This window comes from Tupaia chinensis, unplaced genomic scaffold (genome assembly GCF_000334495.1).
Source record: "Tupaia chinensis unplaced genomic scaffold, TupChi_1.0 Scaffold000527_1, whole genome shotgun sequence".
NCBI lineage: Eukaryota > Metazoa > Chordata > Mammalia > Scandentia > Tupaiidae > Tupaia > Tupaia belangeri.
Genome location: NW_006160040.1, coordinates 2,257,796 through 2,267,348, shown reverse-complemented (window position 1 = coordinate 2,267,348; position 9,553 = coordinate 2,257,796).

Genomic DNA, 9,553 nt, shown 5'->3' with positions numbered 1-9,553 from the left:
CCAGTCAAGAACATCTGAATTGTCCCCAATTTTTGGCAGTTATGAATTAAGTTGCTATGAACATTCATGCATAGTTTTTACGTGAACATAAGTGGTTTTTTTTTTTTTCTGGATAAATGCTCAGAAATTCAATCACTGGGTTGTACAGTAATGGCGTGTTGAGAGGAGAATGGATGCACTCATAATCTGTAGATGTGTGATGTCATGAAATATTTTAGGAGAGTAAACTGGTAGTATTTAGCAATTTTAAAAAAGCATAAAAATTTTAGTTAAATTTGGCTCCTAGAAACACTGTCTTATAGAAATATCTTTGTATTTGCCTAAAGAAATATATTCCAGAATGATCATTGCAGCATTATTTATACTAGAAAAAAATGTGAACAACCAAAAAGTTCATATGACAATGCATACTCTAGCTTTTTATTTATTTATTTATTTATTTATTTATTTATTTATTTATTTATTTTTAAATCCTACTCAGTTGGGTTAAAACTATCATTTTGTTTCATGTATCATTTGCTAGGAATCAGAGTTGCACATTATTTTTTCATAAGATTTGAAATGTGGGGACCAGCAGTTAGTGTAATGGCTATGCCGCTGAACTCCCATGTAGCAGACCGCAGTTCGAGTCCCAGACCCGGTCAGTAGCTTAAACTCACGCTGGGTGCGTGTGCGTGCGTGCCCAAGATCCCGAGAGGAGAATGGAGGAGAAGGGATTGCAGCATGGGGGGTGATTTCTCTCTTTCTATCTCTCTGTCTTTCTGGCGAGCGAATGCGCCCTATAGCAAAAACCTCTCCAAAAATAAATAAATAAATAAGTAAATAAATAAATAAAATATTTGAAATGTGTATTTCATCATATTCTTTGCACAAAATACACGTTTGAATGGATGATCTTTCATGGATTTTTAGGCATTTTTATATGGTTGTGGGTATTAACCTTTTATTGGCTGACCTATTGCTCGACCTTTGCTACATAGAACTTTCAGATTTCTGTGTAATCAAGTCTGTTGCATTCTTTGAGGCTTCTTATCTTGTTTGGGAATAGTTTTCCTACATCCTGGTTTTATTCCTATTTTATTAGAGCTATACTTTACACATTAGTTTGTAAGTTGCCTCAAATTCCTTTTGAAAGAGGCAAGGGATACATAGATCCTATAAATAAATTAAAATGCTGTGAGAGACAGGAAATAATTTTTATTTATTCATAGCTGTCGTGTTTCTTGATAAATGTAATTCTTGCATGCCGTATATATTTTCAAGTCATGCTGGAAGGAGTAATTATATCGTAGAATACCAAAGGAAAGGTGCTGTTTTAACATGTTGCTAATAATGTGTTTGCACATTTTCAAATTACTTTCACATGAATCAGCAGCATGACTAGTACTAGCTTCTTCTGCTAAGGATGAAGAACGAAGGGAGGTCAGAATATTATTGCTTGAGATATTGGTCAGGCAAGGAAATAATGTCAATTTTTAATTTTAATTTAGTTTTATTTTATTAATGACACTGGGTCATTACACACAGAGGAATGGAGAAAAAGGAAGAATGATAAAGCACCCCCACAATGGGAATGTGCTTGTACTGTAATCCCTTCTACATCTCTTTATTCTCAGGATTGGGAGCACAGGTTTATATGCCTGGCATGTTTTGTAAGTTGCTGTGGGTGGGATTTTGAACCATGGTCGGCCGTGTGGGATCCAGCTCCCCTTACTAATAGGCCATAAGGCTGTGCCAATAATACTAAATCTTATAGTTTATTTGTCATAAACATAATGAAGAGTTCACCATCTAGTAATTTCTAATTTATCCCTGAGTGTTGCTTAGTGATAGCATGCAAAATTAAGCAAAGCACTTGGTCAAAATAGAAGTACAAATGTCAGAGTATTTCATAAGATTCAAATTTTAAGTTGATGTAGCACCAACAACAAAAATAAAGGCATTTTGAAGAAATGAAAATGGAGATTCAACCCACATGTTGTAGACTGACGTTTCCTTGGAAGGAGTAGTCAAGAAGTTTTTATCTTGGGAACCAGCAGTTAGCGTAATGGCTATGTCGCTGGACTCCCACGTAGTTGACCGCGGTTCACATCTCGGACCCGGTGGCTTAAATCTCACGCCGGGCGCGTGTGCGTGCGTGCCCAAGATCCCGAGAGGAGAATGGAGGAGAAGGGATTGCGGCGTGACCATCCCCCCTGGGGGGTGATTTCTCGCTTTCTGTCTCTATGTCTCTGTCTGTCTGGCGAGCGCACGCGCCCTATAGCGAAAACCTCTCCAAAAAAAAAAAAAAAGAAGTTTTTATCTTAACCAACCACATATTAAAGTAATTTAACTAATTTAAACATGTGTGTCACTACCACAAAGAAAATAAATTATAGTGGACTCTAGACTGATGGCTAAAAAGCCAATTCACCCAAAATGGAAGGATTCTGGAGGCACTCGCATTATGTAATCGGTACATTATGTTATTCCTAGCGCTCTGGTTAGCTCAGGAAAGCTCTTGTTTCAAATGAATGCACATCAAGTGAAATTTGGCATAATTTTTTCCTAGAACTATCCTGCTCAATTAAGGCAAAATAGATTCTACTAATCACAGGCTGCATAACTTGGAGATTGCACATGGTCATTTTGGATGGAGACACTTTTTATTATATGTGTTTGGTCTTCTGTGGGGCTTTGGAAAATGTCAGAGAAGCTAATGTGGCTCTTTTTTTTTACTTCCGATGCTTAAGAAATTAAGGGAGTATGGAACGTAAACACACTCCAGTGCTTATGTCGTCATCTCCCTTCAATTCACAGGAGAGGAAAGAGAAGGATAGAGGCTGTAATTTAACGGAAATCATACAGTAAGTTCACGACAGTGGATCATACATGGGTCTGTGACACCCACACCAATTTTCTTTCCATGCTTCAAAGTCCAGGCTGGACCAATTTCCAGTGACTCACACATTTTCCTACTTTTTCCTAGATAGAAAGCTACGTAGAGTTTTTCCATTGAACAACTGATGGAATAAAAACATGGGTTCAAAAACCAGGTCTCCCATGTAGCCATTTGAGTCCCGGACCCCGTGGCTTAAACTCACGCCGGGCGCGTGAGCCTGCGTGCCCAAGATCCCGAGAGGAGAATGGAGGAGAAGGGATTGCGGCGTGGCCATCCCCCCTGGGGGGTGACTTCTTGCTTTCTATGTCTCTGACTTAGACCCTTTGCTTCAGATGCAGCTCAAAATGTGGCAGCCTGTTGTGGAGATGCCCGGGCACTTGCCCCTGTTCTTGCTCACATGTTTTTCCCCTTGGTTTTTGGTGGTGGCTTTGTGGCTTGGAACAATGCACAATGGACAGAAGGTCTGGGAAACTCCAAGTGAAGGGTTAGAGTGCTACCAAAGACAGAGAAAGGGTGCCCATGAGCTGAATTGAGTATTTGCAAATCTGGAGTTTGTCGTTTTCTTTATGCATTTTGGAATTTGGAATTTTCATCCCCAGGTCTTGAATATTTCCTTAGGCCTTGGAGAAGCTCAGACGTATTGAACACCAAGCTTAGAGAGCCAGTGGGATAGAGGGTCTGAGAAGTGGTATTCCTGTGCCATGATCTTTTTTTTCATAGTTTCTTCAGTTTCCAACCCCCCCCCACCCCACCCCACCCCCACACAAGCACCTCACAGGACCCCTCAGCCAGGATTTACTGTACTGTGAGGAGATCCTAGAGTGACTCAGTCTTTGTCAAGAATGACAGGCACAGCCCTACCTAGGCAGTGCAGTTGATAACGTACTGGGCTGCAGTGCAGAAAGCCACATAACCAGCCAGTGGCTCAGATCCCCCATCTGGTCGACCTGAGTCACACAGAGCGTGCATGCACATGCCCACGACCCTGAGGAGCTGGAGGACTGAGGAAAGGGGTAACTATAAGAGAACCCATTAAGGGTGCTCTTTCTTTCTCTCTTCTTTCTTCTTTTCGGGGTCACATGCACACTCTAGCATGAATAAAACAATAAATAAAACTATTTTTAAAATGAGAGATGAATTAGGAAATCTTATTTATTCAAGTCCATCTCTAAGAGTGGTCCTCAATACATTATCAATTCTGTAAGTACTCAGGTAGCTTCAATGCATTCCCATTTGATTATATTAGCTCAAGCTGAGCTCTCCTGCTTGAAACCAAAACTCTTGGTATAAGAACCCTTTCTGGCTGTACCCTCAGAAATGGGTCTATGGCATTGTCTTCAAATGTGCCCCATAGAGTGTTCTAGAATTAGCCTAAATTAATCTTTTTTTCCATTGGTGACATATCTTCAAGGGGGTGACTTTCTTTTAGTTGGTACAGATATGAAATAATGCCTGTGACTTTCTAGCCCCTGCAGTTTCTTCTTATTAAAACAAAACAAGATAGAAAGTTCATCAGAGGGTCATCCCTGTTGCTACTGGTTAAAGAAGCCAGATCCCACATAGCTTACTACTCAATTCAAGTCTCAGCCCAGTGGCTTGAAAAACCCTGTGGTGTGCATGCCCGAAATTCCAACAGGATGGAGAAATGGAGGAGAAAGAATTGCAGCCTGACCATGCCCCATTTTTTCCATCTCTTTCTGTCTCTGTCTCACTTTGGCGAGTGTCATCTGGCAAGCTAAAAAAGAAAAAAGTAAAAAATAAAAAAGAGAAAAAGTTCTTCAGCACTTCTAGTCCTACAGCTGTCACTAGTATGAGGCCTCCATTCTCTTACCCAGAACCCCCAGCTGAGGAATCCACATCTTCCTGGTAGACATATTGCAAATGTTTCTCTGAAGAATAGGTAAAATGGAAATGACTGACAAAGCCCAAGGCTCATAAGGTTGTGGAGAAACTGCAACTCTTGCATATTTGCTGGTAGGAATGCAAAAAGGTACAATCGGTTTGCATCTCTGCGTGACACCTTTTAGTAACGTTAAACATGTGTTTACTTTATCCCATCCCTATGCATATATCCAAGGAAAATCAGTGAGTATGTCCACAAAAACTTGTACAAGAATATTCATAGCAGCTTTATTCAAAAATAGCCAGAAACTGAAAATGATCGTGTCCATCAACAGAAAAATGGATGAAGAAATTGTAGTGTATTCATACAACAGAATACTACACAGTAACAGAAAAGGAAAAATACTGATTCAGGCAACAACATACATGCATCTCAGAAATGATATTGAGCCAGAGAAGCCAGGACTCCACACAACTCCACTGACATGACATTTTTTTTTTTTTTGAGAGTTTTTCACTGTAGGGCGCGTGCGCTCGCCAGACAGACAGAGAGAGACATAGAGACAGAAAGCGAGAAATCACCCACCAGGGGGGATGGTCACACCGCAATCCCTTCTCCTCCATTCTCCTCTCGGGATCTTGGGCACGCACGCACACGTGCCCGGCGTGAGTTTTAAGCCACCGGGTCCGGGACACGAACCACGGTCGACTACGTGGGAGTCCAGCGACATAGCCATTATGCTAACTGCTGGTTCCCAACTGACATGACATTTAAGAATGGGCAAAACCAGGTGGGATGGTGGCACAGAATGAAACAGTCTGCAAGGCTGACCTACATGAGAAGATTCCAGGTTCATGTCTGGAGATCTCTGAGTACGCTGGGCACATGCAAGCTCGTGATCCAAGGCTGGTTAAAGCTGGGAGTGGGTCATGGCATTGAGACCCTGTTGGGAGTGCTGTCTCTATGTCTTTCTCTCTTGCTCATGGAAGAAATAAAAAAAGACCAAACTAATCTACATTAGAAGTCAAAAGAGTGGTTGTTTTGGGAGGAATATTGACTAGGAGGTGCAGAGAGTCTCCAAGAGAACAGGGAATATATTTAACTTAGGTGGTGGTTACAGGAGTGTAAACATATTTTAAAATGTATGAAGTGTACAGTTTATGATTTGTATATTTTATTGCATGCATGTTATAACTCAATGAAAAAGATAGAAAGAAAAAGTAAAATAAGGAAACGATTATATGGGCATCAGCAATTCTGTAATTCCAAGTTATTTTGTTAATTCTGTACCAAATCGAATTCGATTATTATCCCAATATACTGGGAGAGTCTGGACACCTTTTGTACTTCTCCCCCTCCATTCTCTGTTTCCATTGAGACTCTGGGAAACCAACGCGTTTTCCTCTCCAGGAGTATTTTTATGTTCAAAGGGAGACCATTGGGAGAAAGTAATGATTAACACCAAGGAATGACTATAGCTAGTGGTGGGCTTTCAGGCACCAGTAGGGGAGGTATTTGGGGTCAAGGGGGGGTCAGCAATCCGTACTGAAGGGTAAGAGTGAGTAATAAACTCGTAGGCATTTCCTCTGATCACTCCTGTGCCATAGCCTTTGCGGTTCTGCCCGTCATGGAAAAATCGGCTGCCTTTTTTTTTTCCCAACAGACAGGAGAGACAATTTGTCTTCTGGGGCCAGTTTTTTCCCCCAAGGCTGGTGGTAGAAGTAAGAGACTTTCCTGGGGAAAAACAAACAGCTTTCTGTCCACATCAAAAACTAGAGCAGAAAGCAGGAAAAGGAGCGGTGAGGACAGAGGATGCCAAGTAGGGATGACAGTAACAAAATAAGGAGGAAGAGATGACAGGGAAGCACCCAGGGGAACAGACAGGAGACCAATGGGACAAGGAAAGGGGGAGGATCCAGGAGAAAGAAAAATGGAAACAGACAGCGTGAGTGGAGGAGACCCAGGAGCAGGGGCCACACCTGCTGCCCGTGACCTCTGTCCTTCATGGAGCAGAAGCAAGAGCAGTGCTTTCCTGGCTCCGTCCTTGCAGACTCCAAGCCCTACACTCCTTCTCTAGGCATACGGTAGCATTGGTAGCATCGTAGTTCGCGCTTTTCTTGTTTTCCCCCAAGTTTTGCAAGAGTGTTCATGTGAGACAGAGAGAAAGCAAGAAAGCATCTTGTAGTGGTTACACTATAACCCTCCTCCATTTCTCCTTTCTGGATTTTGAGCACGCATGTACACATGCCTAGCTTTTTTATTTTATTATTTTATTTTTTAGGTTTTTGCCATAGGCATGTGCACTCACCAGAGAGAAACAGAGAGAGGAAAAGTGAGAAATCAAGCCTTAGTCCCTTCTCCTCTCAGGATTTTGGGAGAGTCTGAACACTGTACGCACACGTGCCCAGTGTGATCTTCGAGCTGCCAGTTGGCATGTGGGATCCAGCCACCTTAACCACCATGCCACCAGCTAGCCCTAGAGGAGAGAATTTCTACTCTATATTTCTAATTACCTTTTCCTACCCTTTCTTTTTTTATTTTCTCCTTCCTTGTTTCCTTTTTTTATTCTCTTTTCTTTCTGTAGCCTTTTGCTATTGGGCTCATGCGCTCTCCTCAGAGACACAGAGAGGGAAAGTGATTAATCAACCTTGAGGGGAGATGGCTATCTGTAATCCCTTCTACCCCTCTCCTCCATTCTCCCCTCAGGGTTTTGGGCATGCCTGCACATACACCTTGCATTACTTGAACCACGGTCTGCCAGGTCGGCCATGTGGGAGTCCACCTTAACTGCCATGCCACTTGCCGCTTCCCCCTTTTCTTAAATAGACTCCTATAGGAATTTTTGCTAATCTGCTAGATAAAAAACCTGGCATGTATTGTGTGTGAGGGTTTTGTTAATTCCCCCCACCCTCCAGAGGTGCTTGTGCTTACCAGAGAGAGATAGAGAGAGGGAAAGTGGGAAGTGTCCTCTGTCATGAGGATGGTATGCCACAATTCCCTCTCCTCCATTCTTCTCTCAGGATTTTGGGCAAGCATGCATACATGCCTGGCATGTTTCTTGTCACCAGGTCCAGGACTTAAATTGTGTAGTCAACCCCCTTAACCACCATGCCACAGGCTGGGCTCATAGTAGCTTTCTTAAAACCTCATCTTACCATAGTATTCCTCAGCTTAAACTTGTTCAATAGCTCAACACTTTTTCTTGAAAAGTCCAAACTCTTGAATGTGACCTACTTGATAGTCTTTCATGACTGCGTATTTCTCTAATCTCATTTATTTTGTGAATCACGGGTGCATATGTTTAATAAGTTTTTAGTTATTCTTTTAACAAAATTTGGCTGTCAAATTCTGCTTTCAGAACTCTAGGGGGATATTGGCTGTATTTATACAACCCAACTTTAGAAGGATGCTGTGAACGAATGCCTGTCCATGCAACAGGTGTCCTGAGAGAAATGGATCTCTCTACCAAGAATACCTGTGCTCTTACCTGTTGGGTAGGCATAAGAAGTTTGGGTTACCTAATCAGCATTTGAATATAGAGGTTACACCATCATCCCACAGCTCTTAGTAAGGACCCTGGTTCCAACAGAGAAAGTTCTCTATTGCTCAAATCCTGGCCGCCTTTCAAGGCCCATTTCAAATACCACTTCTGTCAGAGCTCACGCAGGCTCAGGAAGAAAGTTTACTGGTGGTTTGGTAGCATCCCCGGTCTAAAGGGTAAGGAATATCTTGGAACGTGAAGCTGACAGGCCTCGATGTGATAGCATGAGGAGGTGCTAGTGGTCCAAGGTCCAGTCTTCTGGACTCCACAGGAACTTTAGGTTTAGTTCTTGTAAGAAGCAGGGGCTGGGCGGTGGTGCAGCATAACAACACTCCACGAGGCTGATCCACATGGGGAGGCCCTGAGTTCATGTCTGGCGACATCCTTGAACACGCCTGGTACATGCCCGCCTAAGTCTGGCTAAAGCTGGAGGTGGATCACAGCGTAAAGGTCCTATTTGGGGTGTTTCTCTGCCTCTCTCTTTCATGGAAGGAAGGAAGGAACTTTTAAAAATCCAGTAACTGGTAGATCCAGCCTCTTACTGGGGCATAGAAGCAGACAGTCCTAGCAGCGGACAATAGCTGGCATTGAAGGTTATCAAGCTAATTCTTGTGTGTGCAGACCCTCTTAATAGTTGTCATAGAGAAATATCGAAGAAAGTCTACTTTGGGTGGCATATTTTGGATCCCCACATCAGGGTAGCTCCAGGTGGCTAGTTCCTTCAGAGCAGGAACCCACCTGGGGATACACAACTAGGATTCAGATGCCTGAAGGAAGACTCAGACAAGAGTAAGCATGTCAGAGTCCCAGCCTTGATTAGGAAAATGAACCATATCCCAGCCAGGCAGGTCAAGTGGACTCTACCAGTGGCTCAGGAAAAGTGGAAATTCTGTGAGTCTTCAGGTGTTAAAGGCACATTGAATGCAGCTCAGTTAGCTAGCAACGAACTACTGATTCCCCCGACTAGTTGCTAGATCGGTGATGCTAAAGCCACCCTACCAGAGCTCAAGGACTAGGTGTGGCTGAGCTTGAGGGTGCTGGGTGCCGGGAACTGTAGCTGCTTCCAGCTGGAGATAGGGCTAGACTGCCCTCCTCCCGCCCCTTGCCATGCAAGGTGTTGACACCTCCCCTCTCCTTACTGTGTCTATGCTCCTACTGTAAGTCACTCCTTAACACAGCACCGGGCAGGATATACACAGCAAATGAGAATTAAGTTGAATCCATTGCATGTAGCTCTTCGGCAGTGCAGGCCCCAGTGTGGGCTGTTCTCAAATCCAGATTTTCCCTA